Here is a 15,452-nt window from a genome sequence, read left to right as displayed (position 1 = left end):
TATTGTATATCTTTATATATCTTTATATTTTAATTACACTTCAAAATCTCAAGAAATCTATAAGTAAAATTCTGCAAACGATATATTTTAAATTATAGTATATTATCACATGAAGCAACTTTATGTAACATTTCAAATTTCAAAGATCACTAATTAAAGATTTATTTACTGACGAAATCTATTATAGTTTATTGATTAAATCTCGAAAACTAAACTTCGAAATCTCAGAAGATAAAAGTTATAAGATAAGTAAACTTTAACAAGCTATCCCTAATGAGATTACAATTACAGACTAAAAGGAAGCGTAATGTAGATCGGCATTTCCCGTTTCAATAAAAATTCACGATCGATCGTAGAGCAAGGATCTCGCGACAAATTTCCATTGACAGATATAACCGAGATGTGCCGGATTGTTGCACAACGACATCTCGTATATAAATCCGTTTTCCTCGGCGTAATTTTCCGCCAGTTAAAAGGCGGCACTCGCTTAGACGTTTCCCTTTAAAATCCCGGACTGGCTGACGTCTTTGGTAGAGAGGCGAGCAAATCTTTTCACGACTCACCATGTATTCTTGCCTCAGTGCACGCCGACGTCATCGTTATTCACCTGCATGCAATTCCATCCACGGTACAGGTTTCCCGACGAAAATGTTATTTTCCAAGGAAATTGTCCGTCTAACGACCACCATGCAATTTTCGATTATTCCTCCAGTTTGACTCAACGAGAATTTTATATTATTGTACTGCGGCGGCACTCAACAGCAGATATCCCACCACTCGACACTAACTAGTGTTGGACGACGGCAGCGCAGTGGTTAGCGCCTTAGGCTACGATCGTTCGGGACCCGGGTTCTCGAATCCCGGCGACCGGAGTCCGATTTTTCTTCCACGCATCTAAATTAGAAGAAAAATAGCTGTACCCAATCAGCGACATCTACAGCCAGATCTACACAATCATTACGGACAACACTTACACCTCAGTACCTTAACTCTTAAAATACTTCAATTCTGTATTTTCTTGATCGTTTGCCTTATACTCGTTTCTTCGTTTCCTAATTTAATTCTGTATTACGATGGTCTGTGTTTTGAAGGTTATTATCGATTGGCGAAAATATGAGAATAATATCGAATTTGATAAAATCATGGAAACAAATTCGAAGAATGTTATAACCGTGTTAATTTTTCTTTCCGCTTTACATAATACTTTACTTTCTTGTTTTATGGTTTATCGCGGTATATTTATTTTTATTTCTTCTTTTCTTTAACTTAATGGGCAGATATATGCTCCATGTTTTGAGGGGACTGCTTTGTTTGCTTGGAAAGTATAAAAATAATAGAAAAACTGAGAATAGTATGCGGATGAATTGGAGGAAAATTTTATTATCTTAATTAGCACCTTATTTTAGACTTATTTTCGTTCGTGCATTTTTTATTCAATTGGAAAGCCTGTGCCGTATTTTGAGGGAACAGGTATTGATTAGTTTAGAATTATAAGGAGAATATAAAAATTGCCGAGCGAAGGGAGATTTTTTTCGATGACTCTGTATATCCTTGTCTCGTTTCGATAGCTGATCGACTAGTAATTGCTACGACAATTTGTTCGACGAATTGATAAATTGCTTCTCGATTTCGAAACCTCAGTTTCCGTGAAATTAATATTTCGTAATGTTTCTTCATGATATCTCTATATATAATTCTGATTTAAAAAAAAAGTACGAAAACAATTTCAAATTATTCAACGATATTCACATACAGAATGGCCAGGGGGACAAATACATATTGGAAATAAAATATACGATATTCAAATAAGACTACAAACGTTCGATTGGTGGCGAAGGTATCTCAAAAGGCAGGCGACTGACGAAGAAAAGAACTAGGTCAGCAGTGATCTACAAAGGAGACACAACAGTTCTCGGTAATCCTCCAAAAGGGCTCAAATAACTGCAGATCGATCCAGAAAAAGTAAGCTAATTACAACCCCCCTAATACTGACAAGAAAACCGCATATATCTCGACACGTGCGATCACCGAAACAAAGTATTCTTTGCAGCGATGCAAAAGCCATCGAGATGAGATCAAAGAATCAACGGAATGGAGTAGACAAAAATAGTTGATCGCGTCGGCAGTGAAATTGACTTACGTTAGACTTTTCTCCGTGGATAAAAGACCAGCATCGTCGTTGTGTCTCATTTGTAGAATACAAGAAGAGAAGAAACAAAAAGAACCTTGAAAGAAGAAACGAAAAGGACGGATAGAAGCAGACAGACGAAGAAACAGGACATAGTAAAAGAAAAGCGAAAGAAAAAACCGAATGAAAAGAGGGTAGAGAGGGACAAAAGTATACGTTGACCCCGGTGCAGTCAGGAGAACTCGTAAAATAAAACCGAGACGAGTAAGTGCCGGAGCATGATTAAAACGGGGCACTGTAGCCGAATAATGGACGGTGCCGTGTATGCGTTTGTTAGAGAGGCGGAAAAAAAGAGAAAAGACTGTGCTACGGCGTGCGAAAGACATTCACAGGGACGGCACGTCAAAGATTTTCCGGTGTTTGCGTCGGAACAGGGTCGACACAGAGTTGGAATATTACTTTCGACTCGTTTGAAAACGACAGCCCGCAAATTACGCGGCCAAATGGAGCGTGAAAACGAGTCGAGCCCACAGACTTTCGCCTGATACTCGTATGAGAATTCATCTCTTTCGCGAGTGTCCCGAGCTGTTTGATCGGCTGCCAATTAATGACCGCGTTTAACGCTTCGACAATTCCAGGAATTATGAAGAAACCAGTCCCTCTGTCCCCGGATTTTCGAGCTGTTTTAATATCACACGATGCGTCAGAGCAAAGAGTAAAACTATACAGTATAGACAGAGTAATTAGTCGATGGTTTTTAATTAATGGACCGTTTTATAAGTTCTGTGAAACTTGGCATTTCTCTTGAGATAAATTAGGATATAAGAATTATTATCATGCATATAAATTATACAAAGTCACATCTGTCAAAGTTTTGATAATATAGATAATAAATAATTGATAATATAATTTGATATTTTAATATTATAGCAAGGGTACATAAATATTAACAAGTATAAGGTACTTAAGCAATTTTATTGTTTGATGAATTATACGTATCACGTGGACATTACAACACATCAGGTTGAAATATATCACTCTCATAGGTTAATAATGAGTCTCTCTGTCAAAACGTTAGAATGTTTCTCTTCAAGTTTCTCTTCTCAGAGCGATATCCACCCGTCTTAGAGCAGAAATATTCTATCTGAATTTGATTGCAGTCTGGCATAGTAGATAACGTGTATATACGCACGTGTGCAATTAAGTCGTAGAAACAACATGGATACGATGTAATTAGAGAATCTGATGATGGTTGATGCGAATTAACATTGCAAATTCGTGATAATTATACAGCACGTGGAAACGGATATACAATCTAGAAAAATAACAGAGAAGAAAAGACTTACGCAAATTAAGGTAACATTATAACATTCAACTCCTGAAAAATAATTCCGTTGGTCAGTAACGAAACCAGACTAATGTCTGTTATTTTTCTCTATTTTTCATCCATGTACTATAACGCGAAATTATCATCTTACACGGCACGAAATCTCTGCAGATCGCGTATCGTGCAACATAATACGTTCACGTGAAAAGGTTTGATGTATTTTCAACTCCCCTTCGTGTTTATGGCCCACGATCGGACATATAAAGACAAATGGCCGGTCTTGTGAACGATGAATAATCGAACCACGCCTATGAAACGGACTACGCCACACTGTGTAATCAGTAAAATGCAGCGTTACCTGTGAAACTTGCCCATAGTTTGCTCGATTAAGGAAATTCAACCGCGATGTCGCGTATCATCGGCGTTTATCGATTTCCTCGTTCACCCTGCTCTAAGAGAAGGCTAATTTTACCCTAATTCGCGTACGCCGGTATAATGAAACTGGGACGGTGTACGATGTTTCTCGTGTGTGCATGGTTTTTATGAAAATTGTTATAATCCTTTTGTAGTATAGCAGCAACGGAAGCTGCGTTTTCGTCAATAAAATCTAAGATTTCGGTAGTTCGGTATTTCGGCGTTATAAATACCATAGTTTCTCGCTACAGATGAATTAAATTTTATTATGTACGTGTATAATAGTTGGTCATTTTGGACTAGACTCGTGAATTTTATTTAATAAATTTAATAAATTACAATTAACTTTATTTAATACTCTATAATTTACATATTAAAGGACGTTGTTAATTTAGCGCGCTAACGTAGACCAAACTCGACTATTGTGCTCATTTATGATCCAGTAACATTTAATTGGGGATTGGAATACAGGGTTAACAATAGTTAGTGAAAATGAAACTTTGATCATCCTCTGATGTTTAGAATTTTCGTTTAAACGATGTGAAAAGCTAATAATTTCTTAAAATTATGGATTTCCTCTTCTTTAAGAGTGTTAAAAAAAAATCAGAGCTGGAGCATAAAGTATCCATCAAGGCAAGAAAATAATTCTTAACAATATATGTAAATTCACTTCGTTTTAAGCTCATGGTTGGAAACGTCTAATGATATTTGACATTTATTAAGACATTTTTTTTTCTTTCAATTGTTATATATTTTTGAAGTTTGACTTCAACTTTTTCAAACATCCTGCGAGATGCATTTTAATGCTTATTATTTCTAATCGTTAGACTATCTATCAAATTTATTATTATTATTTATATTTTCTCTATAATTATTATTATTATATACTTATTTTTCTTTCAAAACATTTAAATAACTAGAAAACAGCGTTTTACTACATCTCGCAGCAGCATTTTCTTTAAATTACACGATGGAGCTAGCCGGCATTTCGCTCTCGAATTAAAAGTCTTTAAAAGCTACCTACTTTCTAAGCCTCCGTCCCTCGGTGTCTCTTTTTCTTTCCTCTCTGGTCTCGGTCGTTCTTCTTTTTCCCCCTCGTTCTAGCTTTCCCTCTCAACCATTCTCATAAGACTTGCAAATTGTTTCGTAATAAGTTAGTACGCCGCGTTCGCGGGAAGAGAAAGACCCGCTACTTTTCTCGGCCAGGGGAAGAGTGGTTTCGAGTGCTCCTTTAAAAACACAGCCAAGTTCGTCTACGGCCAAGTTCCGCGAAACAATCGAAGAATATTGTCGACCATCGCGGCTCACCGGGGCGAAAAGAAATCTTAAATCAACGAGCAAGAAATCACGGCTCTCCCCGCGCGACGATGGAGGGCCTCTTATCAACTGATAATTGTGCTTTATCCCCGCGAAGAACACTGTCGTTTTTTAAAGAAGTTCATTGCAAGTCAAAAAATATCATTGTCTATTTTTTTACCTTTCTCGCCGCGCTATTATTATTAATTCCAATAGTATTGTGTTCATACAGTGCTTTCCAAATCTATTGCAATGGCCTTTGGTACTGAATAAGTAGTTTAAAATCGGACCAAATGATGGGTGTTTTTTTTTTAGAAGTTTGGAGGATTAGTTTACTAGATGACGTAGTAAAAAAATTCGGGAGGAGAAGAGCAAATGTCGTAAAGCTATTTTTCAACTTCCTTATCTGAGCTTGTAACGAAAATGTAAACGACGCGTTGTAAACATTTATGTTAGTTATATATATGCTGAAAATTTTATCGAAATCAGTCGATGCGGAAACAAGCGACAGCCATCGAAAGGTGTAGATTTTATACCGAAAGTCGCGAAAGCCGTGATTTTCGCCGTTTTTAACCGTTTACAGCTCGTAGCAACGTTAACTGATTTCGATGAAATTTTTAGCGTGTACAAAACTCATATAAATGTTCAAAATGTATCATTTAAATCTCCATTGCAAGGCCAGGTAAAAGGGTTGAAAAATATCTTTACTTTGTTCTTTGCCACTTTTTTATACGTCATCTAGTAAACTAATCCTTTTAAGTTCTAAAAGAAACGCAATTCGTTTGACCCAATTTTAAAAAAATTATCCACTTACAAAGGTTGTTGTGACAGGTATGGTAGTCACTATACATATACGTATGTAACTTTATAATGTTAAATGATTTTGAAATACGAATATTTTATTTATAAATGAATGGTATATTAACTATCTTTTCTTCTATATTTCAACTTTTCGGCAATTTTTTAACTTCTCTCTTGAAATATTGTTAAGATCTTGACGCAAAGTATTCTCTTACTGCTTTGAAGTCCTTCATTGTATTAAATTTCTTACCTTTTATAGTATCTTATAGTGATCGAAAGAAATGAAAATGTGAATAAGGAATAAAGCGAATGACGCAATAATTTCTAATTATACTATTTATATATTTTATCTACATAACGTTATGTACGCTGTGCAGTTGGAGATCGTGTGATTTTTATTTTTGTATCGATGCTGCTTTTATTCGGAATCTTTCTATTTTGTCCCAGAAATCCAAAGTACAAAGTAATATTACTTCAAAAAATTACCAATATTATATTTTCTACGTTTATCGTTTTATAAATTATCTGATTCCTTATATGAAATTTGCATTAATTCGCGATTGTTATGTAAACTGTTAAAACTCTTGATAAGTCAAGCGTAGTAGATACATGGTCGAATAAGTAGAATAAGAATTCGCACGCGATCGAACTAGTAAAATAGGTGCGGATACGATCAAGCGAGTAGAACAGAGCTTTATATAACAGACGTGAAGGACAGGTTGAGCATATGATTAGATTGCTTGAACATATCCCACGCAAGATTAGAATAGTAGAACAAGTTACGTGTGTAATCAACCGGGTAGGAAAGATTATGTATATTATCGATTCATTAGATGGGATAATATGTATGTAAAACTAACCTCCTAAACAAATTCGTTAATATGTGTTTATAATAAACAAATTAAGTATATTCGTCGTGTACATATGTGGTATAAACGAAAGAAAAATGAAGTATTGAACTGTTATCGATGAAGTAGAATAGGCCACTGAATAGTCAGACAGAACAACAAAAATTCGTATCGCAGTAGCGATGCACAGTAGTAAAAATGAATTATTTTAAGCAACTCTGTATTTACACATGCGCGATATTAAAATGTTTTCACGATAAAAAAAAATTAACAAAAAGGGTATGTCAAGGCAAATAATTTTAAAACTTTAAATTTTATGAACGTTAATTATTTTCCACGAGACTAAAACGATAAAGAATCAGAATTCTTTTACGTTTCTATTCCATCAACCTTAAAAACTATTCTTAACTTAAAAAGGCGATTAATCATTATCAACCTTTAATCCAAAATAAAAATAAGGAAACAAAGGTATGAAATTTACGAACGTTCCAACCCAATGTTTTCGCAAAAATTTTATTTGGGGTCGAGAAAAACGGTAATCGATGCGCGGTCTCAAGGATTGGCCCCGCGATACGAAGACGGACCGTCTATTTTCCCTGGAGGTGAATTTAATTACCTTTAAAATCAGCGGACATCGCTGGCAAATGGGTCCGCGAACCGAGCTCACTTTATTCCGAAGTGCCATTAAGCACCGGTATCCTAACGACAGCATCGTAATTAGAGGAGCCAACCTCTGACCATTCCGCATGTTCTTTTTTCGTCTCTACATTTGCTTTTTTTCTCACCTTCCGCATGGCCCTTCTTGACTTACTGTTTCGTCCTATTCTTTTTCGACGAGTCGCAACAAAATCGTCGCGTGTCTCAAAACAAAGGAGCAACAACACAGACATTGCCACACGAGATTGACGAGTCTCTCCTTTTACCTTTTCGCCTTTTGCTTCGAGTAGTTTAGCACGTATCCTTTGGCACTGGTTTGCGGTTCATTCATGAAAATGCCGGGAATTCACATCGCAAGAGAATTTTTGATAAATAGTTGGGTCTTTGTGAAATTCATGAATCAACCACCCAGTTTGCCTCTTCCAGGATTAATTAAAATACGGCTTTACGGATTTAATACATTTTGATCATTGCAAAAGAATGTTGGAATTGTTGGAATTAAAGTCGTTTGCTGATTATTGCTGGTAATTTTCTGGTCTACTTTTATAACGCTCAAACTTTTTAATTATTATTTTTCATACCAACGACAAGTTATCTGTTCTTTTACAAATACTATAATTTTTTTGAGAATCGTATATTGTAATTGCTTATAGTTAATTAATGTAACTTTTTTCAGAATTACGTATTGCAATTACTTATAGCCGCTGTAACTTTTTCGAAAATTCTACTAATGTTTTGTGGCGGCACTCGACCACGGAAATTTCCAACAGCTTCGCGGCACAAAGCGCTATACCTTCAAAGCGTAAGGCCGACAGGCCGTACCATCGATATCGCTACGATTTTTTCGTCGAATATTCGGTAGAATGCATACGCGGCAACTGTCGCAATCTTCTAATAAACACGCGCGTGGTGGGGATATCGAGAGGCAACAAAGGAAAGAATCTGTTCGGGTTTGAATCAAAAAGATTCATTCTGCCCCGAGCCGCGAAGTGCGAATGGTGAAGAGAAACGAGTCGTCTACTCTTGAGAGTTCGGTTAATCGTTACTGTTATTAATCGTCGTTAAGCGTCAACCGTTGTTAATCGTTAATTGTTGTTAATTGATAGAGTCTAATAAACGTTATTGGTTGTTGAACATATTCGAGTGTACCTTCAGTACCTATCACGACCTATTCACCTCAGTTTTAACGATTTAACGATTTTTATTAATTAAAACGATTAAATCGAAGATTAAATTATTATCTATGCTTAAAATTCACTGAAATTCAACATTGATCCGTTGTTCATTTTAATACGTATTAAGCTATTTTATAATAAAGTAATTGACAAAACGATGGAAGTAGCTCTCCCGATAATTATATTGTCCAGCATTCCACTGGCGAAGCTCGAGACTCGAATGATACCTTCATTTTTCGCCGTTGACTGAATAATATAAGCGTAATCTGCTTGAAACACAAAACACGTTTCTTGGGTATCTAATTTTCTCTACTTTGTAACAGGTCGCGGAATAACTAGTACTCGTCGCAGCTACTTTAATTTGTCCTCCCTCTTCCTTTTTTCTTTCTTTTTCCTGACTAGACAATGACGACGTGGCACGAAAGGAAGCAAAACGGGACAAGCTTGTAAAAAAGTCCGTTAGATGAGTGGTTTCCACGTGATCGCGATTAAATATTTGATATCACAACAGTAATTTAATATTTCATTTGTCACGTGCCGGAAAAATATATTTCCTTTCGTTCAATTGTGACGTTGATCTTTGTTATTTTTTTATCAATTCATAAACGTTTATTCAATTGCTACCTCTTTCGTTGGTCTCGTTCGTTGCGCTATGTCTATTTTATCCATTTCGATTTATTCGGTGATAAATCCGTTTTATACTTGAAACATATAGCAACGAATAAAAGTAGCACAGTTGAAATTCAATAAAGTGCACTTTATTTTCATGTTTCACGTTATTCGTTCTCGTAATTTGGCATTTGTCGAAAATATTTCAAAGGTCACTAAATCAACTACGATTCACATGATTTTTGAAACAGCCAAATACACATTGCCGGCACTATCTAATTTTCAGAGATCGATATCTAATCTCAAAGAAAGATATCGTCCTCAAACAGTATCAAAGAGAATTCCCTCAAAATACAGACATCAAATTGAAGATATCAAAAACATTTTTTGCAAGACGAATTCGAAAAAGCAACGCCATTTCACTGTTACGTTCCACGCTGTTCGACTATGCTCGCGGGGAGACGCGTCTGCGATATGACTCGTCAACAGTCATAAATTCTCGTCTCGATTAGTAGATACCACGAATCAGCCAATTCCCTATCTCAATTACGATGATAGAGATATTTAGACAGAATCTGGCACAGGGCTTTAAAGTTTAAATATAACTGTATATTTCACAAAGAACACCTTCAAAGACTGAATGTGCGGATGAACGTTAAGTGTACGCGGAATAGTATGGTTTTACTGCGTGTCTTGTGCGGAAAGCTGAGTGCAAGTGAAGTATCGGTGATACATGTGGAAAAGATGAAAACTTGAGATGGACGTACCTAGAACATGGAACAAGCTGATTCACCAATTACAATTTTCGGTGAGGAAGTAAGGGCAACGGTCATTGCTGCTAATTAGTTGGAAAAACTGATAGGAAAAATGAGAACTGATCACCCTCAAACTGAAATCTCGCGTGTCTCAAAGTTTAACTGTTGCCGTTAATAAAATTAAGGAGTGCCTCGACTTAAACAATGCATCGTAAAAACAAAGAACTCGACGGCAAACATTAAACCTTATGGCGGGCAGATGGAATCAGTGATAATAAAGATTAATTTTCGACGCGGCAGTAACGGCTACTTGGGGATTATTACTGGCTCGGAGAATATGTTAAGAAAAGTGTAGGCAGAGAAAAGAACTGGGAGAAGGTATATGGCATCTTTAGAAAGTTAGAAACTGCTATTCTCGAAAGATTGTTGTGGATGAAGAAATGGACGAATGTGTAACGACTGAGTCGCGGTACGGAACACACGTCATTCCTTCGCTTCATTCCAACTAGAAGAGACGTCTTTGATCCTCAATGACGAGGAAAGCAACTCTAAAGAAAGAAAGCATGAAAAAACAAGAAAAATGCACAGGGCTTGGTATATCTGGTATTCCACCGTGGAATTAATGGGATTAGTTAAAAAGTATGTTTCTTGTCCCCATCTTTCACATCCCTTCAATAAGATCTTCTGAGTCGTAGAAAATCAGTCTTTCGTTGGGAAGTAGCGTCAGATTAAACACATCTGACGACTCATCGTAACTATAGCCGACAGTTCCCTGTCGGTTTCGCCAGAAAGAAACTGAAACGAACGACGAGAAACCGGATTGTATCGCGTCGTCTCGCGAATTTGCTTGAAAACGACGGATTATCCACATTCTCCATCTTCAAACGACTCCGTGACTGTCCCCCGCGAGGTTCCAACTCGCGAACACACTCGCAGTTTTCGCGTGAAAAATGGGTCGAGCGACAGGGATCGAGCAAAGAGAAATAAATTGTACGCTGTCCCTCGTGGGAAACCTTGCTTGAAATCTCGAATGAAAGAATTCCGCGCGATGAGGATGAGGAGGAGATCGGTCTAAGATGGTGATTCGCCGGTAGACAAGATGAAAAGAATTTTGTACGGCACGTGATAAAAATAGAAATCAAAGGTAGTGAGGGAGTTGAGAGTAAACGAAATTATACGTTGGTTATAATTACAGTACGCAAAATAATTTAAATAACAAAACCTAGACAGAAATTTGTTTTACGTACAAATATCGTAACAAGTACTATGCTTTGAATGTTTCCAAAATATCAGATTATTACGCTGGACAGGTTATTTCTAATATTATCTAATTAAAACTAGCATCATGGACACTGTATAGACTGTATAGAACTGTAATATGGATCTATATTTGGCTAGATAAATCGCTTATTGAAAAATTTCAAATTTCAAACGCTTCATATCGTATAAAGGAGAAAAGAACCTACAGAATATTCGTCGGATTTCAAAAACGGAATCCTTGATCCGACAATGAACAGTCAGAGTTAATAAAAGCGACGAGGGAAGCGTATTTCGAATTTACCGCATGGTGCGCCTTTTTTAACAGGCCACCGCTGCGCAAAGAGGAATCACGCGTTTCGAAAATGAATCTTGCCGCGCGCGACTGACCGGACTTTCGGTGAGGCAACATCAAAGGGAAATTGGGCTAACCTGCATTTCTAAAAGAGCGTATCCTTTCATCTTTGCCGTAAAATCTCATTTAGGCTGATACATATATCATTTCTCACGACTCGATGTTAATCGTGGCCCGCTTCACTTTCGTTGCACGTCGATACGAAACCTAGTATTTTCATAATGGCGGAGTGCAACCTCCGCGAGCAATCGAAAAATATATCATAAATATACCATATCAAAAGATTCTTTTCTCCTTCTTCGCGAGTACCTAAATACCCCAGGAAAAATTTATTTCCTTTTTTGGCATTTATCGACAATTAGTTTTGGTCAGTCGATGTGATTAAATAGCTTTCTGAAAAAAAGGCCTCTACGTTTAGAGTAAATATATTACACATATATATGTGTAAGCGTGTGTTTTTCAGTGAAATAGTTGGATTATTTTACGAAATTTTTGTTCATTTTACAAACATGAAACGAATGAAGTCATTTAAGAGTCACTGTAGTTTCTAATGCAAGTGTAGGTAATAGTTAAAAAAAAAAAAAAATTAGGACTAAAACTTCCGATACGATTTACACTTTGGTTTTACAAGAACATGTGAGAGAAACTGTGCAGATGCTAGAATATGTTATATAGAAAATGCGTTCGAATGGAAATTGTTAAAAAATAGAAACTGTTTCATAAATTCTGCCCTTTAATCTTTTTACGGAAAATTTGAAAATACAGAAAATTCGAAAGTCACGATCTTAGTTTACGTTTTGTCGCATTTAATGGAGAAAGCTTGTTATAGAAATTGGAGTAAAGGATTGATCCAAACTGGAGGGCAAACTGGAGGAAATTTTGACTTTGGTCTTTGGGTTTTTATATTTTACTTCCTACGAAAATTGCATGTACTTTATATCCTTTTTGTATTATTTAACGCTTTCATTAGATCCTTTTACCATATTTTGACATTTTTTAAAGTATCTGTGTCTTTTATGTTGTTATTAATCTTGTATATTTAATTTAATTCAACGAATAATGAGCTTCGTGAATCATTTTATATTTTCCGCGCAAAAGTCTTTCTCTTCAGTCTCATCTCGCATCATCACGCATCTCGCAATTTACTCGATCCACTTTTCCTAAGTCGAAATACAAGATTTCAGTTAATTAAGAGGTCGACGTACTAATTTCCAAGATATCTAAATAAATATAATTCAGTCGTGGAAGCTTTTATCCTTTTAACGACGATAGTCCTGGTTTTCGATGGGGAAAAAACGATCCGTTGCGTTCAGTTCCGGAATTGATTAACAAAAAGTTTTCATGGTAAAACAGGAATTGGACGAAATTAAAACTCGAAAGTCAATTACAAGTTATCATTGCACGGCGAGCAATCTCCAAGAAAAGTCCAAGGATTCGTTTAGTTTGACGTCGAAACAATCCCACCACTCGTCGAGCACGATCTGAGCGCGTATTTTAATTGGAAACGGAATTATTTACGAAACGATTCTCTTTTTCCTTCTCATCTACACGAAATATTCCTCGCGTAACGTTGAATGCGATCTGTCTCTTTTGTTTAACGAGAAGCTAACAGAACACGATACAAAATCCGAGTAAAAAGAAGGATTAACCTAAACGATACCCTTTACAGCGAGATATGACACTATAATCAGCGCAGATTTAACACGCTAAGAAATTTATCCCTGCTTGTTTTATAATTTGATAATTAATTGAATTCGACACGTTGCAGAAAACAGAGGAAAACAGAAATTCAGGCCACGTGAATTTTAGCAAATTACGGAGATGGATTAATTAGATAAAAGTTTTTAATTAATCGTTTGATCCTTATTGATTTTGCATTAACGAGCTTTTTAAGCTCACAAGTAAAATACTTTGGCCTGTGAATTAATTGCAGTAACTAATGGAAACTTGTTTAAAACAGAAGTTTGGTCAATTCATTGTTGGTATCGTTTTAATACATAAGCGGCGAGTTTCTAGTAAAATCTGTATACATGTTGGTAATTTCTAATTTACGAATTAATAATAGAACAGTTAATAGTTTTCCTGCAGAAGATGAAATGGAAGGACAGAACTATGGTAGCAAGATTTAGATGTAACGAAACCAGAACAAGGGAACACTGGAAAGAGGAGAGAGAAAGAGGATGCAGATTATGCAAAAAAGGAGAGGAGGACTTGAAACACATATTAGAGGAATGTGAGATAGCAGGAGGAGCAAGGAACAGGGTAGAAACACTAAATGAGACTGGAGAAAGACTGGCAGAATTGAAAGCGATAATAGAGAAGAGAAGAGAAGAGTAGCAGAAGAGTAACAGGAAGGGAGCACAGCAAGGAAATAAAGGCCAAAGACTGAAAGAGCACTTAGTTATAAGTGTTAGTTATAAGTTAGTACATAGAGATAGATCAAGTAAAGTGCAATAGTTAAGTATAAGCAGTTGTATATAGTTATAGAAGAGCTGGTGTAAGAGATATATAAGTGATGTAATGGAATTATATAAGAGATGTAAACCGAAAGTCGTCCAAAGCCGAAAGGTATGGACTAAGTATAAATAAATAAATAAAAATAAATAATAGTTTTCCTGCAAGCTCTGCAACGTAGCCAAACATAGGGATGAAGGAATATTTAAAAAACAAAATAAAGAAAAGAAAACACTAAAACACTTTAAATTAATTCAACATTATATTTAAATGAGAATGCATCTAGACTAATTCCTCAGTATAATTAAGCAAAAATCCAAGCGCCCTAATTTGTAGATTTCCTCAAGATAACTAGAAAACTTTCCTCATTCGAAAAGAAATCCGATCAAAATTATTTTTCGTTCCAATCGACGCAGGTCGATAGTTTCTTCGTCGCGAGTTTCAAACTAACAGAGAAACCTTTTAGACGGAGCTGGAACTAGATGATTCCCGAGCAAACTGGTCCGTACAACTCACGCTGAAACTTTCGAGACTTTTGTAAGTGCATTAACTCGAAGGCTGCGAGCCAGGATTCACGCGTACGTACAAGTCAACCCTCAGCCCTTTTCATACACCGTGTTTGACACGTATGTACAGTACACTGTCGCTCATAAATATGTGGACATTTTGGTCGATTTTTATTAACAGCGTCTAATAATTACTAAGAATATATAAATAAACGACAGACTAATGATTTAAAAGCAATATTTAATGTCTTCTTGTGCTATAGATCGTATATTAAAATTAAATACATCATCTGTCAACGTACGAAACAGTTATAAATATTGTCGTCAAGATTAATCATGATAGTCTGAATCAACTTGAGAGAACTATTTTCTGTCTTATTTATAGCTTGACAAGCAGATGAACTGAATGTAACAAACTCTATAAATCTAAATTTTAAAAAACCGCTCCACAATACTTGACACTTATAGATGCCAATCTTTTTATTGCATATTAACTTTCAATTAAAATCAAATTTTATCGCATCCTGATATTCTATTAAATCGTCCAAAAAGTGTCTTTCGTTTTATAAGGAAATAATGAATCCACAACATTTTTCGTTTTATATTATTTTGTCGAATTACGTATGATTAATTTTGTTCTATCAAAATAAAGATCACAACATTCGACAGATTAGATTTTATGTAAAGATGCATCGTTGTAAAAGACGGGTCTGTAAAAGAAAGACACTTTTCGGACAACTTAATATGATAATTTTGATAAAGGATAAAATTCTAGAATTTTAAATTTTTGCATTGTAAAGTAACAACTAATTCTACGATATTAAGTTCTTCTATTTGTAATTTTTGTAATTATTTATATCCTGTTAAAAA

General features: G+C 35.7%; 1 protein-coding gene across 7 annotated transcripts in view; it reads left to right on the top strand.

Moving 5' to 3' along the window:
* LOC126872193 (pikachurin-like) overlaps positions 1–15,452 on the top strand; it is a 263,775-nt gene that overhangs the window by 208,722 nt on the left and 39,601 nt on the right. The gene's annotated exons all lie outside the window — the stretch shown is intronic.

Source organism: Bombus huntii, chromosome 12 (assembly GCF_024542735.1).
Source record: "Bombus huntii isolate Logan2020A chromosome 12, iyBomHunt1.1, whole genome shotgun sequence".
Lineage (NCBI taxonomy): Eukaryota > Metazoa > Arthropoda > Insecta > Hymenoptera > Apidae > Bombus > Bombus huntii.
Note: the sequence above shows the minus strand (reverse complement) of the source record. Positions and strands in the feature narration are given on the sequence as shown.